The sequence below is a fragment of the Bos grunniens genome, chromosome 12 (genome assembly GCF_055505025.1).
Source record: "Bos grunniens cultivar Pamir isolate PY7600 chromosome 12, Bosgru_T2T1.0, whole genome shotgun sequence".
Taxonomy (NCBI): domain Eukaryota; kingdom Metazoa; phylum Chordata; class Mammalia; order Artiodactyla; family Bovidae; genus Bos; species Bos grunniens.
In genome coordinates this window covers 25,660,068-25,679,760 of record NC_141176.1, presented here as the reverse complement: position 1 = coordinate 25,679,760, position 19,693 = coordinate 25,660,068, and the positions used below count along the sequence as shown (strand labels likewise).

General features: G+C 40.8%; 1 protein-coding gene across 3 annotated transcripts in view; it reads right to left on the bottom strand.

Moving 5' to 3' along the window:
* The window catches only part of DCLK1 (doublecortin like kinase 1), a 356,767-nt gene that overhangs the window by 257,292 nt on the left and 79,782 nt on the right, over positions 1–19,693 (bottom strand). The window lies entirely within an intron of this gene.

Sequence of the window (19,693 nt, the reverse complement as noted above, 5' to 3'; positions counted from 1 at the left end):
TTTCTTAGTCAACCTTAAATACCTTGATTTACTAAAAAAACTACTGGAGAGCAAACACAAGGAAAATAAGCACATCCAAGAACAAAAGTCTCAACACAGGCGTAGTGTTTAAGTCTAATGTTCACCGATGGATTTATTACATTATTGGTGGACTTAAACACCAGCAATGATGTAGCAGAAATTAAATTTTAGTAAGAATCAAGAAAAATTGATTTTACTTTTAATACTGCTTCTAACCCATCAAGTACTGACTGACCCACCTCAGAAGATGACAAAATAATAATCTGGTTCACAGCCTTTAAGAATCCCAGTACCAATTCCTTTATCTGCTATGAAATCTACCCATTCAGGCGGTCTTGACATGTGAGGGTTAGACTCCATTATTTCATTTGTTTTTTTAATGAACATTCCCTTTCCATCCAAGGATTATGTTAATCCGTTCCTCCATTATGCATGAGGTTTGCATTTTCCTTCAAATTATGGGATTCGCATGGGGGCACACCATCTTGACCACTGTCCCTTATGATTAAACCAGTTCAGTTCATTTCCACATTTACTGAGTGTCTTCTGCCTGTCAGCAACTATGTCAGACTCTGAGGATTCAAAGATGATGGGAACAGATACCCTTCTCTCTGGAACTCTAGTGGACTGGGTAGGACCCCATCAGAATGAGGAGGATCACGTTAAAAAATAAGAAGTTAAAACCCCAGACTTGGTACAGCAACACTTCACAAGGTATCTCCAACCATGATACCTGGAAGGTGCTCTAGAAGCAGAAACACATTTCCCTTCATCCAAAAGCTAAATGTGCTTAATGGGACAGTCAAGCTATTTCCTTTTATATTCTTTACTATAAAATAAAATAAAATAAAATAAAATAATGGACAGTCAAGCTATCTCCTTCCATATTCTTTACTATAAAATAAAATAATGGGACAGTCCAGCTATTTCCTTTCATATTCATTACTACAAAACAAAGCAATAGCTATTTAAGAAATTTAGAAAATGAAGGTAATATCCTCTCCTTCTACACTAATCCCTTCAGCTCATGTTTGCATAATCTTTGTGGATTCATTTTGGGCCTTTCTTGGTTATCAACATCTCTGGAGAATTCTCAGTTCTTCAACACACCAGAAAGAAAAGCACCAATGAGTCCTTAACTGCCAAACTCACCAATCATTCCAATTGAATTACTAGCCTTGAATCACCTTACTGCTCAACCGTATTCCCATCTTCAAGTGGCAAAGGATTATTTCCATTTATGGATAAATTAATATTTGTTCTTTTTAACAACATTTGTCTCACTTGATTCCTGTCAGTTTAGATCATAAAAGCCTTTGTAGATTCTATTACTCTCCATCCCCAAACCCACATGCACCCTAATTTGTTAATAATCATGACAATTTCCTGAAATCCACTGTTCTTTTAATTCTATTCATTCATTCACTAAATCTCAACCAAGCACACAACACTGGTTTTTCCTCTGAAATTGCTCAGATTTAAGCAGAAGAAAAGTAAGCTTGCTTTAGAGAAGTGAAAAATCAAGTTGAGATTGAACAACACTGAGGTACTATTCACCTTCACGCTTCTTGAGAGTTAAAAGTACAATGCCTTCTTTTTTCTCAAAAGCAGCTTTCTGAATTTCAATACTGTTCTTATTATAGCGATAGCTATCTAAGAGCTATGTTTACTGATTAATTAAAAAAAAAAACGAACCTTAGAAGGGAATTAATCTGTTCAAAAGCGGCTCCATCTTACAGAAGAGGGAAAAGACCTTTAACGAAAGTTTCATTACCTCCACGGAATTCAAAGGTGGCCTTCTCAGGAAACCTGAGCCTCCCAGGGGTTTAAAACACAATTCCACATTTGAGTCAGTCCTAATGACGTGGATGAACCTACAGCCTATTATACAGAGTGAAGTGAATCAGAAAGAGGGAAACAAATACTGTACTCACGCATATATATATGGAACCTGGAAAGATGGCACCGATGAACTAATGTGCAGAGCAGCAATGGAGACACAGATATTGGTAACAGACTTATGGACACGGCTGGGGGGGAGGAGAGAGGGGGATAAATGAAGAGAGCAACACGGAAACATACATTACCATTTGTAAAACAGACAGCCAACTGGAAATTGCTATATGACTCAGGGAACTCAACCCAGGGCTCGGTAACAACCCAGAGGTGTGGGAAGTGGGAGGGATGTTCAAGTCGGAGGGGACATGGGTAAACCTATGGCTGATTCATGTTGATGTTTGGTACAAACCAACATGACACTGTAAAGCAATTATCCTGCAATTAAAAATAAATAAATTTAAAAAACACCCACAATTCCACCTGCTGCTCCATTCCTATCACTTTAGAGAGAGCCAGAGTTAACTGCTATTTAATTTTTAAAATACCCCCCACCATGCATAGACTTTGAGATGTTTTTTTCTTGAATGTCCTAGCTTGTTCTGAGAACAGAACTGTCCTCTTTGAAAGGCACTGATATTAGCAGCAGCAGAAGACCATTATCAGGGATTCAAGGATGTATTTATTTTAGAAGGGGCAAGGTAGTGGGGATAACAATTGAGAAAGAAAGGCAGTATTTCTGGGCCACTCAGAAGGGTACAGACAGCATACATGTGCGTACACACACACACACACACACACACACACACACACGAGCCAAACAAGCTGACTATCAATGATAGAGAAAAGATCAATCTCAGACGGATAATTCATTCACTCTACAAAAATCCAATGAACTTCAACTAAGACTCTAGGTCAGGTACTGGGAATGGGAATCTAAACAAGATATGGCCTCCATTAAAAAAAAAGTTAAATTAATTTTTATCAGAGTACAGCTGCTCTACAATGTTGTGCTAGTTTCTGTTGTATGGCAAAATGAATCAGCCGTGCATACACGTGCATCTCCTTCCTTTTGGACTTCCTTCCCAGTCTTAACGGGTACACAGTTTCCTAGAAAGACAGGCATTTTAAATCAATACTGAAATAAAAGGAGAAACGTTTCCAAATGCTGTGGAGTTTAAAGGACAAAAGAACTAACGCCCTACCTTAAAGGATGGAAAAGAAACTACTGTACCTTTAGGCTCAGGATATGTTGCTCGATGTCATTATATGATTGATGGGTAGATTACATGCACATCAAGGTCAGAGGGGACTTCCCTGGTGGTCGAGTGGCTAGGACTTTGAGATACCAATGCAGAGGGCCTAGGATCGATCCCTGGTCAAGGAACTAGATCCCACATGCCGCAGCTAAGAGTTTGCACACCACAACTAAGACCTGGAAGCCAAATAAAGAAAAGTCTTTTATTTTAAAAAGTCATAAAATCCATACTGTGAAAGGGACTTCCTTGAACCCCTAGTCAAACCACACCACACTCCCCACACCCTGTGTGTACTTGAACCTGCTGCCAACCTTCCGCTAAGTAATCACCCAGCCTGAGTACTGTGACCGAGTTTATTCAGAGATAGCGTGTGCACTGTCTCTGAGGCAGTCGCTGCCTTTGTAGAACTCCACTTGTTTTCCTTTGTTGCTGTTAGTCTTTCAGTTGTGTCTGACTGTTTCGACTCCATGGGCTATAGCCTGCCAGGCTCCTGTGTCCACGGGATTCTCCAGGCCAGAATACTGGACTGGGTTGCCATTTCCTTCTCCAGGGTATCTTCCTGACCCAGAGATCAAATCTGCATCTCTTGCACTACAGGTGGATTCTTTACCCCAGAGCCACCTGGGAAGCCCTTGTTTTCCCTTATATTTAGCCAAAATCTCTTTTCTCTCAGTTTCTACCAATTGGCACCAGTTATTTCCTCCAAATTCTAACGAAGAGTACAGTCCAATTACCCAAGATGCAGAACTAAGTCAACCACTGTCAAAAAGAGTGCTGGATTCCAGGCGACTTGGTCTCTTCACTCACCACGAAATACAGAGCACCTACATTCACTACATTAAAGGGACTGTGCAAGAATCGACCCAGAGGAAGAGGAAGGCTCTGCCCCCCTCAAAATCACAGTCTAACCGGGAATAAACGTCTATAATAAAAGGCAGAACAGGAGCATCATCACAGAGGGGGACAAGAAAAGCAGGATTAAGGTTCAGCAGATGGAGAGACCATATTCCCCTCTGGGAGCCTGGAAAGAGCCATGGAGTAAGTGAAATACTTCATAAACTGACCCCCAAATAAATATAATTATATGAGATAAATAAGATCTGAGGATCTAATGTACACTGTGGTGACTCCATAGTTATATAGTCACAACTGTAGTCATTATATACAACTACAGCTGTATACATTATATACAACTACAGTCGTATAGTCATTATATAAAATGTACAGCACAGTGTTATATGGTTGATAACACCATATATTATAATTGAAATTCGTTAAAAGAACAGAACTTGAATGTTCTCACTGAAAAGAGGAAAAGAAGAAAAATATTTAAAGTGACGAATGTGTCCATTAGATGGGAGGAACCCTTCACACGTATATATGCTGCTGCTGCTAAGTCGCTTCAGTCGTATCTGACTGTGCAACCCCATAGATGGCAGCCCACCAGGCTCCCCGTCCCTGGGATTCTCCAGGCAAGAACACTGGAGTGGGTTGCCATTTCCTTCTCCAATGCGTGAAAGTGAAAAGTGAAAGTGAAGTCGCTCAGTCATGTCCGACTCCTAGTGACCCCATGGACTGCAGCCTACCAGGCCCCTCCGTCCATGGGATTTTCCAGGCAAGAGTACTGGAGTGGATTGCCATTGCCTTCTCTGTCGTATAATTTTATTTGTCAATTATAACCCAATACAGCTGAAAAAAGAAAATAAATTTATAATATTAAATTTTTAATAAAAATGATTCCTCAACAGAATCGTTTAATGAAGATACTCAGGCTTTTTTGGGGGGTGCGGGGGCTGGGTCTCCTACCGCCTTGTTCCCTAATAGAAAACCAACTCACAAGATCAACCAGTAGTTATTTACCATACACTTTGTGGCAGGTCCTGATTAGGGGGGCTGAGGCTGCAGCAGAATATCAAACATTCATAGTCTTTACTCCCAAGGAGCTTAGATACTAGAAGGGGCAGACAGACCAAAAACCAGTACCTGCAAGTCACAGTGATAATGACAAAGGGACTGGCATTCCTGGGCGGCACCAGGCTCCTATTTAGATCAGAGAAAGATTTCACTAATAAGTGCACAGGCCCCAAGGAAGCAAATGGGGAGACTATGCAGATATCTCATGGAGAAAAAGATGGATCTGAAGATGAGATGAGGTTTTACCTGGGAGAGCTTAGAAGGAAAAGCATACATGTAGCATACAGCAAGGAAAGCGCATGATACAAAGGAAACTGACATGTGCTTCAGTTTGGGGTAATACAGGATAAATGCAAGAGTCAGAAAGATAAGCAAGAGTCAGAAAGATAACAGACAGAATTAAGGAGCAGTTCCCCATGAGGTTTCTACTTGAGACAGAGTGAGTCCTAAACCATCTTTACAAAGATGCATGTATAGCAAAATAGCCTTGGATGATACAGGTGATGTCTCTTACGAGGTACAGGGCAGATCCATCTCATGGTCCAGGTAATAAACGTAGTAACTCACTCTGGGACAAGGATTTGGTAGCGGCCCTCTCATGAAATCTGGGGTAAGGAGAGTGAAATCTCAGACTCTTACAGCATAGCTCGGTCTTCTTCATAGTGAGAGCTGGGCACTGAGCTAGAACCTGTCACCCAACCTGGGAGGGGCAACAGGAAGTCACTGTTCGGTTTGAAGCAGAGCAATTTGGGGAAGGTCAAGTTATCAGTGGGGACTTAGGATCAACTAGAGGAGAAAATGGTGATGGTGACTGTGAAAGTTCACACACTGGGCAGGCACTTGGATGAAAGTATCATTTAATCCTCACAACAGACTGTATGTTTATCTATTCATTCATTCAGCATGTACTTTTCAGGCACCTACTATTGGTTTGAGCAAAGAGTCTGTTTGAGTTTCTCTAGAAGATGGGGCAAAAAGCCCAAAGAAACTTTTTGGCCAACCTCATATTCTCCAAGAATTTTTAAATACTGAGGTATGCCCATGAACAAAATCACAAGCTACGTTCCTATGTCTTATGGAACTCACATCCGAGGTGGGAATACAGACAACCAACCAACCATTTAACAGAATGTCAGGTGGTCACAAATGTTTTAAAGAAAAAGCAAAGTAAAAGGACAGAGTGATATGGATGCTATTTCAGAGAAGGAAGTCAAGAAAAACCTCTCTAAGGAAGTGAATGCAAGCAGAGACCTGGGGAAAAATGAGGTGACTACCTCATGTAAGAGCTCATGTCTATTTAAGAGCTGAGGACACTGAAGCTAGAGAGTCTCTATCTTACTGAGATCCTGTCCTTACTAAGGAGTAGTGGGGTAGAGAGACAGACCCAGGAATCTGATTGCAACCACTGCACTCTACTACCTGGAGTGGCAGCCGGGTGAGAGACTACCCATGTCTATAAGAGGTAAGGGTCAAAGCCATGGGGAGTGCAGCAGGATTAAGAGATAGGAAAGATAAGAAAGATAATGAGAGACAAGATCTGGTGAAACTGACTACTGGTTTCACTTGAAAGACTAAGAAAGGTTAGAAAGAAATTAAAGCTTTTGAGCTTGGATGGCTGGGAGAATAACTATTACCAGAAACAGGGTATCGACGAGGAGGGCCAGACTGGAGGGAGGATGGGTAAACAGAGAAATAATTATTTGATTTCTGCACAGCAAGCTTGATGCATTAGCTGAACTGGCTTTGAAATTTCATGTCAGGTTTGAGATACCATGGACTTTGCTCTTCTGCCCTCTGAAGGTGAAGGTGAAGTCGCTCAGTCGTGTCTGACTCTTTGCAACCCCATGGACTGTAGCCTACCAGGCTCCTCCATCCATGGGATTTTCCAGGCAAGAGTACTGGTCGCCAAGTGGGTTGCCATTTCCTTCTCCAGGGGAATCTTCCCAACTCAGGCACCGAACCCAGGTCTCCTGCATTGCAGGCAGACGCTTCACCCTCTAAGCCACTAGGGCCCTCTATTTCTACTTTTATCTTCTTCAAACTCTAGTTGTATCACAGCCACTGGACCCTATTAGAAAACCAGCAGAAGAAAACTGACCATGCCATGCTGGTTAATGCTAATCAACTGGCTTCCTTTCTTTGAATGAATTGAGATATTAAATCAATGTCTATTTCTTCTTAATATATTTTACATTTTTCTTTCTTTTTTGAACTGTATAATAATAAGAGAAAAAATGCATCATTTCCCCAGTGCTTCACTCTCAATGGGTCTTTAAAGAATACCAATACACTGGTATTAGATTTATCTTCCCTACTTACATTTGTTACTTACATAACAAATTCAGACACCACAATGTCATATATCTATGTCACATTTCATCTCTTTTTGTCATCTGTAGGACTACCTAACTTCATTCTAACTTCTTGAGAGCTTGCCAGACCACACTGGGGTAAAGGCCAGGTAAGAGGTCTTTCATTGCTATTTTGAAACAGTTCTAGTTTCTTGCAGAATTTTTAAAATAAGAAATATTAAAAGTAGAAAGTATGAACTTTAAAAAATTAATGGTTTAATAGGTGATGAAGTTATATCATTCAAACGCCCAAATGTATTTGAAAGTATGTAATAAAAGGATGTGTATATGTTTATATATGTGTATGTCATGTGTATGTATGCATTAAGTGTGTGCTTATGTTCTCCTTTTCTACATAAATGGCAGCATATCATCCTTGAGGCATATTATCCTTTCATCAAAACATGCTACTTAAGAACCACTTCCATGGACTCAATCTTTCACACAAACACACAAGTGAAACATGGTCAATATTTAAAATTTTAACATTGTTTTAAAGTAGTTCTCTCTCATTATCTTTTATCATCATCCCTTTGTAAACCACAATCATGGTGCGTTTGCCAAGTAAATCTGTCTTTTCTAGCAGCAACATAAATCAGAACCACGGACAGCAACACAACTTTCCCCACCCCTTATTCTTCACTTCAAAAGGATTTAATCTTCCAAACAAGTAACTTCACTCCAATCTCCACTTTCCTAAAAGGACAAAACAAAATGAAACCCTGCAGGCATAGGAATAGGGAAAGTTTTTAAAGCACCTAAGGACTGAATCCTGACAAATCCTGAAATAGAAGCTACAACTGCTTACTCAAATGTACATATACCACACACTTATGTATGTATACAACATATACTGGGAATGAGCAATATACAAGGCAAACATCAATTATTAACTCAAGTTTGCAAGTAAGGAGTATAAATTTCACTTCTAAAAATTCCTGAGACAGGGAAGATGACCTGCAAGATTTTCTACCTTAGTGATCAAAATCTGCTCAAGCCTCGCTTTATGTGAAGCACTTGTGAAAAAAATTATTTGTACTTTTTAGCCTGTGCAGAGATCATATGAGGACCAGATTCAGGATACTGAATTCATGGAATGGATTAGAGCCATGCTCGTCAGCTAGTGTGGACTTTTAGTTTATAGAATAAAATACTGGGGCGGGGTTGGGGGAGAAGGGAAGAATTTTAAAACTCTGTGTTCAGGGTCAGTTTATCTTTCTTCCTGTGACCTCTTGGCTTTGAGAAGGGTTGAGAGATACCTGTCTGTTGAATGTCCAGCTCTGTGATAAAATGCACAGTGTGACTGCTATAGATTAATAAGTGATCATCTATAAGTGATGCATATAGATTTTGGGGGAGGCGTGAATGTATATAAATAGTAATTTCATTTCACCCTTATGCCTTGTTGTTTCATCATTGTCGTGTCCAACCCTGGTGACCCCGTGGACCATAGACCACCAGACTCCTGTGTCCATGGTATCCTCCAGGCAAGAACACTGGAGTAGGTTGCCACTTCCTTCTCCAGGGGATCTTCTTGGCCCAAGGATCGAACCTGCATCTTCTGCACTCAAGGCAGATTCTTTACCACTGATCAGCCTTGTGCCTAGACATATCCTAAACAATAACAGTAAGTATCAAGAGAATAGGACAGCTCATAAGTGTTCTAGAAAGTATCTAGAAGAGAGAGAAAAATCTGTGGGTTGGCAGTACTGAGAAGCTTAATGGAGCAGGTGGGATTTGAAGTGGATTGAAAAGAAGGCTGGAATTTACACAAGCACACGTGGGGTGGCAGCATCTCTGTGGAGGGGAATAAAGTCCAGTTCCCTTCACAGCACAGAGCCAAGCTCCCTGTAACACTGGCTACAGTGTCTGAGCCAGGACCAGGTTCTGGGAGCCTGAGGGACCGAAAAAAGGGAACTTTTCCCAGAGTAACCAAGGGCAGCGCTGTGTGAGGAGCAAGAATGAATTTTAGCAAGAGATGAAACCAGAGATCAGTGCCAAAACAGTATCAAAACTGAGAGCTGAGAGAGAGCTACAACCAGAAGGCAAATTAAGAAATGTGAAGCTAATATCCAAAATCCGTCTGGGGTGAAGCACTAATTGAGGTAGGTGAAGGAATTCTAGCTGTAAGTTGAGAACAAGCTGAGGATGTTAGAGGTCCACAGGTATAAGAAATGCCTAAAATAAGGTTCCTGCAGCCAGGAGAGACTGAAGAGCATAAAATTAGACAGAGATTTGAGTATTTCAGTGGCCATTTGGAGAAAGAGAAGCAGCAAGAATCATTTCACGGACTTGAGGCTTACAAGAATGAGAGACTCACCGACAAGAAAGGCCACTGAGAGAAGTTGGCTGAGCCTTTGATTTTGTTTATGTTGCACTTGACCTCTGGGCCTAGATTTAATTCAGTCAATCACAGATACAGGGCTACACCTCTCTGGAGAGATTAGGAATGAGGCCAAGGTCTCCCTTATTATTCGCAGGAACAGGTTATTTATGATTAGGAAATCTCAGTTTCTCAATCAGCACCCATGGTCAAAGCAGGTACTAAGGGACCCGGTATTCGATTCCTCTCAAAGTGAAAGTGTTAGTCACTCAGTTGAGTCCCACTCTTTGTGACTCCATGGACTGTGGCCCGCCAGACTCCTTTGCCCATGAGGTTCTCCAGGCAAGACTACTGGAGGGGGTTGCCATTTCCTTCTCCAGGGGATGTTCCCAACCCAGGGATCAAACCCAGGTCTCCTGCATGGCTGGCAGATTCATTTGATTCCTCTACTTTTCTCAAAAAAAAAAAAAAATCCCCCCCGCTAGCTAAATCTCTGCCTTCATAAGAAGACCACCCCATAGATTTAGAATGGCTGGACTGACCTGTCCAAATCAGACAACAAATCACAATCACATCTTGAAAGCCTACCATGAAACTCCATCAGTCATTTCCTGATGAGGGAAATACAATTAGGGGCTTCGCCCGTGGACCACGCTTGGCTTCATTTGTACAGAAATATTCTTTAGGTCAGATGAAGATGAAAGCTGGGAACCCTTTCTCCTTCCAATTCCCAACAGCACTGCACCCCTCTGTCATCCAACTCTCCTTTTGCACAGTAACACAAACACACTGTTTATTCCTGCACAGAGAAATCTTCATGTTAGAAACTTGGCATTTAAATAATACCTTTCTCCCAAGAAGTCAAGAGGGTTTTCTAAGCCAGCATTCAGTGAGATCATCACAGTGGGCCTGGAAATAAAATCAATGGCGTCGTTCCTCCAGGCAACTGTTTGCTCCACTAGACCCCAGTGGCTAGCTGCCAGCTTCGGGGAAAAGAAACTGAAACACAAAAAATAACCACTCATCTTTGTTGGAGGGATTTAACTCTAGAACACAGACAGCCTGAACAACTGCTGAGTGTGAAGGAAGAACTGAAGGTGGGTTTTGACAGGTTAACCAGTGCAATCTTAACTCCACTCACCACAGCTTCAGCAAACAGATGGACTGCAAGGAGTTGCAATAAGGGAAAAACTATCCATCGTTCAAAGCCAGTTACTCCCTTCTGACTTGTAGAATGCCACACAGTCAAAGAAGTGTTCCACAGTAGTACATAATGATTTCCATAATAAAGATGACTTAAAAATTGAGAGTAGTGAATTAAGAGGTACAAACACTGTGTATAAAACAAGTAAGCCACAAGGATAGATTTAAAGCACAGGGAATATAGCCAATGTAGTATTATAAATCAACTACACATCAATAATTTTTTTTTCAAAATTCCCTCTTTTTAAAGACTATTAATATTCAATTCACATGGGGTATCTGTGCGTTAACATGTTTCTGGTGAATTCTATTTTGAATATAATAAAGTGCCTACTAATCAACAATTTATTCAACTATTTATCATTTCCTCAGTATCAGATTACTCTGTCATAGACCTACAGGGGACTGTCTGCCTTTTAAATACCAAATTCTCACTTTCAGTGGTATAATGACCAGAAAGTACACTTTTCCTATTATATCTTCCTCATAATCAGGTCAATTAATCCTTGTGCCCTACCTGAATGTGCAGATACAGAGTTCTAGATGTTCATCAAGCATGGAGGACACTTCATATGTTACTTGGCTGGCATACATGTAATCAGGCTTCCCAGGTGGCTCAGTGGTAAAGAATCCACTTGCCATTGTAGGGTTTGATCCCCGGGTTGGAGATTCTGGAAGAAGGAAATGGTATTCTTGCCTGGAAAATTCCATGGACAGAGATGCCTGGCAGGCTACAGTCCATGGGGTTGCAAAGAATCAGACACAACTTAGCAACTTAGACAACAACAACAAATACATGTAATCATTAACTGTGATTTACATACTATTGGGATGCTTTCCATAAGATGATATGGAAAAACCTGAACGAACTTTCTGGCCAAAGCCATACTACAGGGGTGTGTATGCGCTGATTGGTACATATTTCTAAGAACCCTGCTGCTTATTCTTAAGTTTACACTCAGTAAGTGCATAAAGCAACAAAATTACCAAAAAGATAGTTAATACTGAAAGAATTAAAAAGATGTCTGTTTTATAACTAGATGGCCACAAACATTTTTCTCCCTCAAAATGAGTAACATACTCTAGTAAAGACAGAATGTCAGAGAATTATGCCTCTTCAGTAAAGCAGAGATATCACTTTGCCAACAAAGGTCAGTCTAATCAAAGTGATGGTTTTTCCAGTAGTCATGTATGGATGTGAGATTTGGACTATAAAAAAAAGCTGAGCACTGAAGAATTGATGCTTTTGAACTGTGGTGTTGGAGAAGACTCTTGAGAGTCCCTTGGAGTGCAAGGAGATCCAATCAGTCCATTCTGAAGGAGATCAGTCCTGAGTGTTCATTGGAAGGACTGACGCTGAAGCTGAAACTCCAGTACTTTGGCCACCTCATGCAAAGAAGTGACTCATCTGAAAAGACCCTGATGCTGGGAAAGATTGAAGGCAGGAGGAGAAGGGGACAACAGAGGATGAGATGGTTAGATGGCATCACCAACTCAATGGACATGAGTTTGAGTAAACTCCGGGAGTTAGTGATGAACAGGGAGGCCTGGTGTGCTGCAGTCCATGGGGTCGCAAAGAGTCGGACATGACTGAGCGGCTAAACTGAACTGAGTCACGACTCAGGCAACTGAGACTGCGGGAAGGAAGATGCACAAAAATGCATCCTGTGCCCCAAATACCCGAATGCAACAGACAGACTGCAGGAACCAGCAGAAATGGTCCCTAGGCCAGATGAGGAAGCCATCTTCATGCCAGTCATAAAGAATGCAACATCTGCTTAGGAATGACGTGTATAAAGCTGCACAAGGCCACATGGGGGAGGAAGCATGTGGGATAGATTATAACACAAGCAACATTTCAGAAAAGGAATCTTCCAGAAGACCAAGAGAAAGCCGGCATGGGTGGTAACTGTGGTGGTGTTGACGGAAGGGATGTGAGGCAATGGGGAGGGAAAGAATTCTTAAAACTGAGGTCACCAGCTCACAGCAATGGGGAGGGAAAGAATTCTTAAAACTGAGGTCACCAGCTCACAGCAACAGTGAATTCAGAGCCGCGGAGAACTAATTAATCCCACCCCGACTTTCCTCAACTGAAAACTGAAATTTCTCCTCGTCTATGGCCAGCCAGTTGCGAGATCCAATCTTGAAACATGTTCTTGCACATTAAAAAAACAAGTACGCTGTTATACATGTCTTTTTGTTAAAGTCGACAGACATCAAAAAGCAAACACATAATCTCTTTTGAAATTAGAATAGCAGATAGGCAGCTGTTCGCACCATATACATTTTCTCTTCTGGCACCTAACAGTGCACTAAAACTATCATTAAAACCTTTTAAAGGCCCAATTTTCCCCAAATTTCCACTTGGAATTTTTTTTAAGCTACCATCTCTTCTTCCACTAACAATGACTCCCAAATAATTCTAGTAGGGTAAAGCAGTCCACAGATGCTTAATAAAATTAATAGTATATCTGAAAAAATTGGCAGAAATGGTTTCTTGTTTAAATTAAATACCATAACCCAGACAGAAGTGACTGACGACGTGTGAATGTATGTTGGCTCAATTCAGTGCTTTCTGGCGATCCTAACACATTGATATTACAAACAATCAAACATTTAATCGAGTTATCTAGCATCTACTCAAAACGAAGCAGCAGCCAAAGATTTTCCTGACACTGAATTATACTATAGGAAATCTCAACATTCCCCCACTCAAGTGTCATCTTCCATAAAATACCATGTTGGTCACCATAGCACCCAGGAAGCCCCGAAGTCCTATTTTTCAGATGTTCTCGTCTACGAAGCCTCTGGCTGAGCACTCTGCAAACCTGGAACGCTTCAGTCAGGTACAGTTCTGCTGGGGTTCTGGTTGTGAGTCACACTTCAGTGGGGCTCCCTGTCGTTATAAAACATCATTCTTGTCTGGGAACACACCGGTTCTTTCATCCTCATTTATTCATACAATGACTCTGAAGTTTAAGAAACACTGCTCGCAATTCTGAGACACTTAAGGATTACAGAACTGTTTTCGGATTTCACTCACCTAAGGTCTGGGCTTCCTAGACAGCTCCGTATTTGCCTGCCAAAGCAGGAGACGAGGGTTTGATCCCTGGGTTGGAAAGATCCCCTGGAGAAGGAAATGGCAACCCACTCCAGCATTCTTGTCTGGGAAATCCCATGGACAGAGGAGCATGGTGGGCTATAGTCCATGGGGTCACAAAGAGTCGGACACAACTTTGTGACTCAAAAACAACGTTAACAGTTCTATGTAGGAAGACTGAGACAACCCTAAACTATGTCCTCTTTCCCAAGCCTTCCTACGACTCACTGGCTATTGCCTGGGATCCAAATGTGCAAAACCATAATGGTGTCAGAGACCGGCTATCTCGGTTATGTCTCTATCGCCAGTGCTGAGAACAGGGCCCAGTAAACTGCTGCTAAATGATTGAATAAAGGAATCACCTCTAACCTCCCAGAGGAGCAGTCAGGGTTCACAACCCAACAAGTGGAGAATAATACAGGGAAGCCCTGGGTCTAGACATTTTGAGTCTCAACTTTACTTAATATGCCCCTTTGAAAGTTAAGCCTGTAGGTTGATTCTTAAAATGGAAATAATGAGACATGACAGCAGAGCATTTGTAAAAATTTAAAGATAGTTGTATAAAGCACCTGCCTGACATACAAAGATACCCAAGGAACAGTTAAGAGGATGATAATGTTGATAGTGATGAATGGTAAATGCAAACTCTGGTGGTGCTGATTTAAAAAGAAAAAAGAACAGAGAAGAAAACTGACCACAGATAGCAGTCAATCCACAAAGTTCTTTGAGATTAGACTTGATTCATCTTAAATAAAAACTGAGGCTACAAACCCTCATTCAAATTTGATATCCCAATTTCATATGTTCAGGTCACACTGACAGCTAAAATCAAAACGTCAATGACCTTGACCCAGCTGTCAGCTGAAGACTTAATGAAGGTATTTCCTCCGATGACCACAAGCAACGTGAGGCCTTGCTGCACTTGTTGGCTGATGTTTGCATCTGATGTCCTCTGGTTGCCCATCTGGAACACAGCTGCTGAGGTCCCGTGAGAACAGGGCCTGGTCTGTTTAATCTGACTTGTCTGGAGCCAATACACCACGTGTGCACACGGAAACAAAATGATTTTGCTAATGATTGTGATTTCCATCATCTGAGCCATGATGAAAATAATTAACTTTTAACAGAAAGGTCCTCAGTGTCACTGGATACGGTGAAGTGCCTTAGGATTTGACTCTTAGACATCCTGGGAGGTTCTAGATGTCACCTTCTCAAGCTAGAGACTCAGTGCGCACAGACATTCACAGGGACATCCCAAAGGGTAGACGAGAAAGGAGAAACCAGAGGGGATTTGGTATCGTCTGTCCTTCAAATGACTTCTCTGCCTCGCCAGGAAGTTAGGTCACTGGATCATGGCTTCAGTTAGACTTTGGCCATTTTTGAAATATACGAAAGGAAAAAAATATACACACTCTGCTTTCCAGCAACTTCAATGCCCTCAGATTCTTATTTTTAGAGAAGCTGCGGCATCCATCACTTAAAAAAAGGCAAAGAGGCCTAAGAAGAGTCAGGCATGCCCAATATTTCAGAAGCTACGACACCAGTCAGAGCACTCACCCCCTGCTACACAGGAATTAGGGAAACAGGGTCAGTGTGGGGGAATTTCTCACTTTTCACCTTAAGAGGGAAGACCATGGGTACTCCTTTTTAAAAAAATGAATAGAACCTAACAGAACTGTTCTCTACCTGTGGAAAGAGCCAAATACAACTGTGTCCTTGAACAACAATATCTATACACATTTTTCAGAATATCTACTTAGGAATTCAACCTTTTAAAAAGGGCTTTCAAATCACAGTCTTGTTCATTAACATATACCCAGTTCCCAGCACTCAGCTTGGCACATAAAATATGGGCAGTAAATATTTACCACATGAATAAGGGAAACGATGAGTTGATGTTGTGACAAGCAATCCCCACTGAGAGTTTCATAAATCCATTAAAGAGATTATTACATTTTTAAAAACGTGACTTACAGGGTAGCTTTGGGCACATTGACAAGTGTAATTAATCTGTAATGATCAACTAAAATGAAAGTTATAAATGTAGTCCAAACAGCTCTCACAAAAAAAAAAAAAAAAAAAAAGAGAGAGAGAGAGAGAGAACACTGGGGAAGAGTCTCACCAAATGTGATGAAGATGGCTCATATACCACATTCCTGCCATAAACGGGACTCTTGACTAGAGGCACTGGCTGGATTTAACAAATAAGGTAAAATGATGCGTCTGCTAATCTGAAAATCCACAAAGCTTTAAGCATCATTGAGTATACTGCAGAAGAGCAAGTGGCTAGAAGGAAATATCTATAGCAATTCGTTATTGTATATGCGCTTTTGTTCAACACTGATGTCACTAAGCTGCAGATAAGACAAAGCTCCACTGAATTCTAGTTTATAAGAATGTAAGAAACAAAGAAAGAAAAGGGTAACCTCACTTTTACTCTTTACAGAGTCTATTATACCAGAAAAAAGAAGTGAAGCATGACAATTCTGCATAACACCATCATATATATTACATAATAACGGTACCAATCTCCTTTCATCAGAATTTTATTCTCAAGTAGAAAAAGGATCGCAATGCCAGTACTCTAAGCTCATTCTCTCTTCTCACACGTAATTACATAAGCAAGGGCAGTAGTGTGCTAATGATTCACCAGACTCCTGAAAAACACTGGAAAAGTTCCGCAAACACTCGAATCTTCCATAAAAAAAAAAAAGTCATTGTCTGGAATTCTTGACTTCTGACAGACTGTAAATACGAAGAGTTAAACAAAATATGCAGATCATGACAGGCTAATAAATGGTCTCTCAGCTTCCTGTGTCATGTAGCACTTAGCACTTCCTGAGAAATCAGCCCCAAACCCCAGCGCTTCCCCACTCACTACTGTGTGATCTTAAGTAAGTTGCTTCACCTCTGTGTACCCCAGTGTACTCACCTATATAATGGGAATAATGGCAGCTAAATTAGGGTTGTTGTTACAATTATAGATATTAGATATTAAGCATATAGTGGGCACAGAATAAGTTCTCAATAAATGTCAGCAAGTAGTCCTACAACCCAGAATTTCAGTTGTTCTTCCTATATAAGGATGAAAAACAGGACTGGAAGGATGGTTTGGAAAGACAACTTTCCAATGACTGATGTGGAAACTCAAGGCCCTTCAGCTTCTAAGAACCTATCTCTAAGACTTAGACAATCAGGCAGAACAAAGACTCCACCAGATAATACAATACATTTTTTAAAATTTTGCAAAGCCTAAACTTCCAACAATTAAATAATCACTTAAATTACATTGTAAAATGGAAAAATACATATGCCAATATATTATGGAAAAGGAATAGAGGATGCCAGATTGAATATATAGAAGAATATCCATAAGCATTCTTAATCATTTATATATGAATACTTTATCAAAATGCTAACAGAAATAGTAAAGGTTTGAGGTGTGCAATTCTGGCTGGGTTTTTTTCCCCCTCTTTGTAGCAAATGCTGTGTTTGCAAAGGGGAAAAAAACACACATACACACAATATAAAAGATAAGTCCCAGATATCAGAATAACCACAACTTATCACCCGATTTGAATTTGTTGTTCAGTCGCGAATTTGAATAGCATTTTACAATTCGCCAAGGGTTAACAGTCCCAACATACATGGCCTCATCTGCACCTCAAATAACCTTATGAAATGTGTTCAACCCAAGGCATTCCTGGCAGACCAGGCACCTGAATGTCAGAAAGGTCGAGTTCTTTTCCACAATAACATGGAAGGTAAGGAGAGGCGTCTAAGAGCAACCCAGAGCTTTGCCACCCAGGACACGGCTCATAGTTATTTCCCTCACGGCACTACGGATCAGACGGGACCTGGAGTTTGAGGCTCCAGGGCTGTAACTGCCGTGTTAATCACTGGGATCAGCACTATTTTCCTGTGCTGTAAGATGGGTCTAAATGATACCACTTTCCCAAACGGATCTTGTCAGAATAGGAAACAAGATATCACGCTAGCCTTTCAAGTAACTTCTAGCACATTCCTCTTGGAAGTTTTCATTTTGCTTAGAAGTGCTGTAATGAACTGAGCATGGCCCAAATGAACCAGGCAGCTACACCTCTACTGTAAACTGGGAGGTCTGTGCAATAATGAATCTGTTAGTATTTTCTGTCTTCCTCCCTCCCTTCTTTCCTCTTCTTTTCCGTCTTCCCATCCTCTCTTTTGTTCCTTCCATCTTTTTTTTTTTCCCTTTCTTCCTGCCTCCTTCCTTCCTTTTTCCTTTGCATCCGAATTCAGAAAGTAACGCAATCAACAGCTCTGAGGAACGTGGATCCTGGTACCATACAGCGTCCTTCAGGGTAGTCGTAGGGAAACAAAGATGCCAGGCCTCTGTCCTTCCAAGGGGCTTCTTATTTGCTGCTTGAGGGCCGTCCCCTCTGCCCCGGGAGACAACAGGACATGAACTCCCACCTCTATGTGTTATTCTGACTCTTTGTGACCCCATGGACCGTAACCCACTGGGTTCCTCTGTTCATGGAACTCTCCAGGCAAGAATACTGGAGTGGGTTATCATTTCCTCCTCCAGGAGATCTTCCCGACCCAGAAGACTAAACTTGAGTCTCCTGTACCGCAGGCGGATTCTTTACTGTCTGAGCCACCAGGGAAGCCCACCTCTAAAACCACTATCTTAATGGGAAGCACTCCTTCCCAACAAAGAAAACAAATCAGTTTTGTTCCTTCAACCAGATGCGCTGCAGGGGTGCTGGACATCTGCTTTAGGTGCAAAACAAAAATCACCAGTTGAGACGTTAGGGAGCCAAAAAGAACTGCTTACATACATAAAAGTGTTCTTATTTTTAAAGTATAGGAAGAGAAAAACTAAGTATTCAGAAGAATGTAATTAGAAAACACGATCAAAGTGATGAACATTTTTAAAATCCACAATACAGCTTTGGATCCCAGCATTTTATACTGTGATTCCTAAAAATTTATGGCTACAGACAAACAGAGCCAGAAGTGCTAAGCCTGTAAAAGCATGCTGTTCCTATTATTTTGGCAGTGGATGACCTGGCTAGTCTCATGCTGGCAACAAAGATGAATTTCTCAGTGTTTAGTTAAAGTGCTTTTGACACTGTACATTGTTTTGGCTGGCTACACTGTCTTGGTCTCAGGTTATAAATAAGAGGCCACGTAAATCAATCCTAAACTCTTTAAACAAAGCCACAGTGAAAAGAACTGCTTGGTAGTCAGTGAATATAAGCCTCTCTAAATAAACCTTAAGACTCAGCTTTGAATGACTTCTCTGTAAATTTAATATGATACAGTTTTTACAGGCCAAAAATTAAATCCTCAGATTTTTAAAACTTTACTTATTATTTATTTTACTCTTATTTTTACTCTTTTTATCTGTCTGCGTCTTGGTAGAGTGCAGTCTCTCATGCAAATTTTCATAATTCTTTTACAAAGAAATCTCTAATATTTAATAACTAGCAAACTTGATCAACAGAAAAAGTTTTAAAAGAAAACTTCTTGTAACTGGTCCTAAGACATAGTGATTCAAATTAAACATAACTTTCTGAAATGCTTTTTAAAAGCCGCAGGGAAAAAAGAATCCATTTCACTAGTTTCAAAATAAGACATTTCAAATCTTCTTTGCAAAAGCATGAGTGATGAATGCGGTGAAGTACTGGGTCTTTCAAATCAC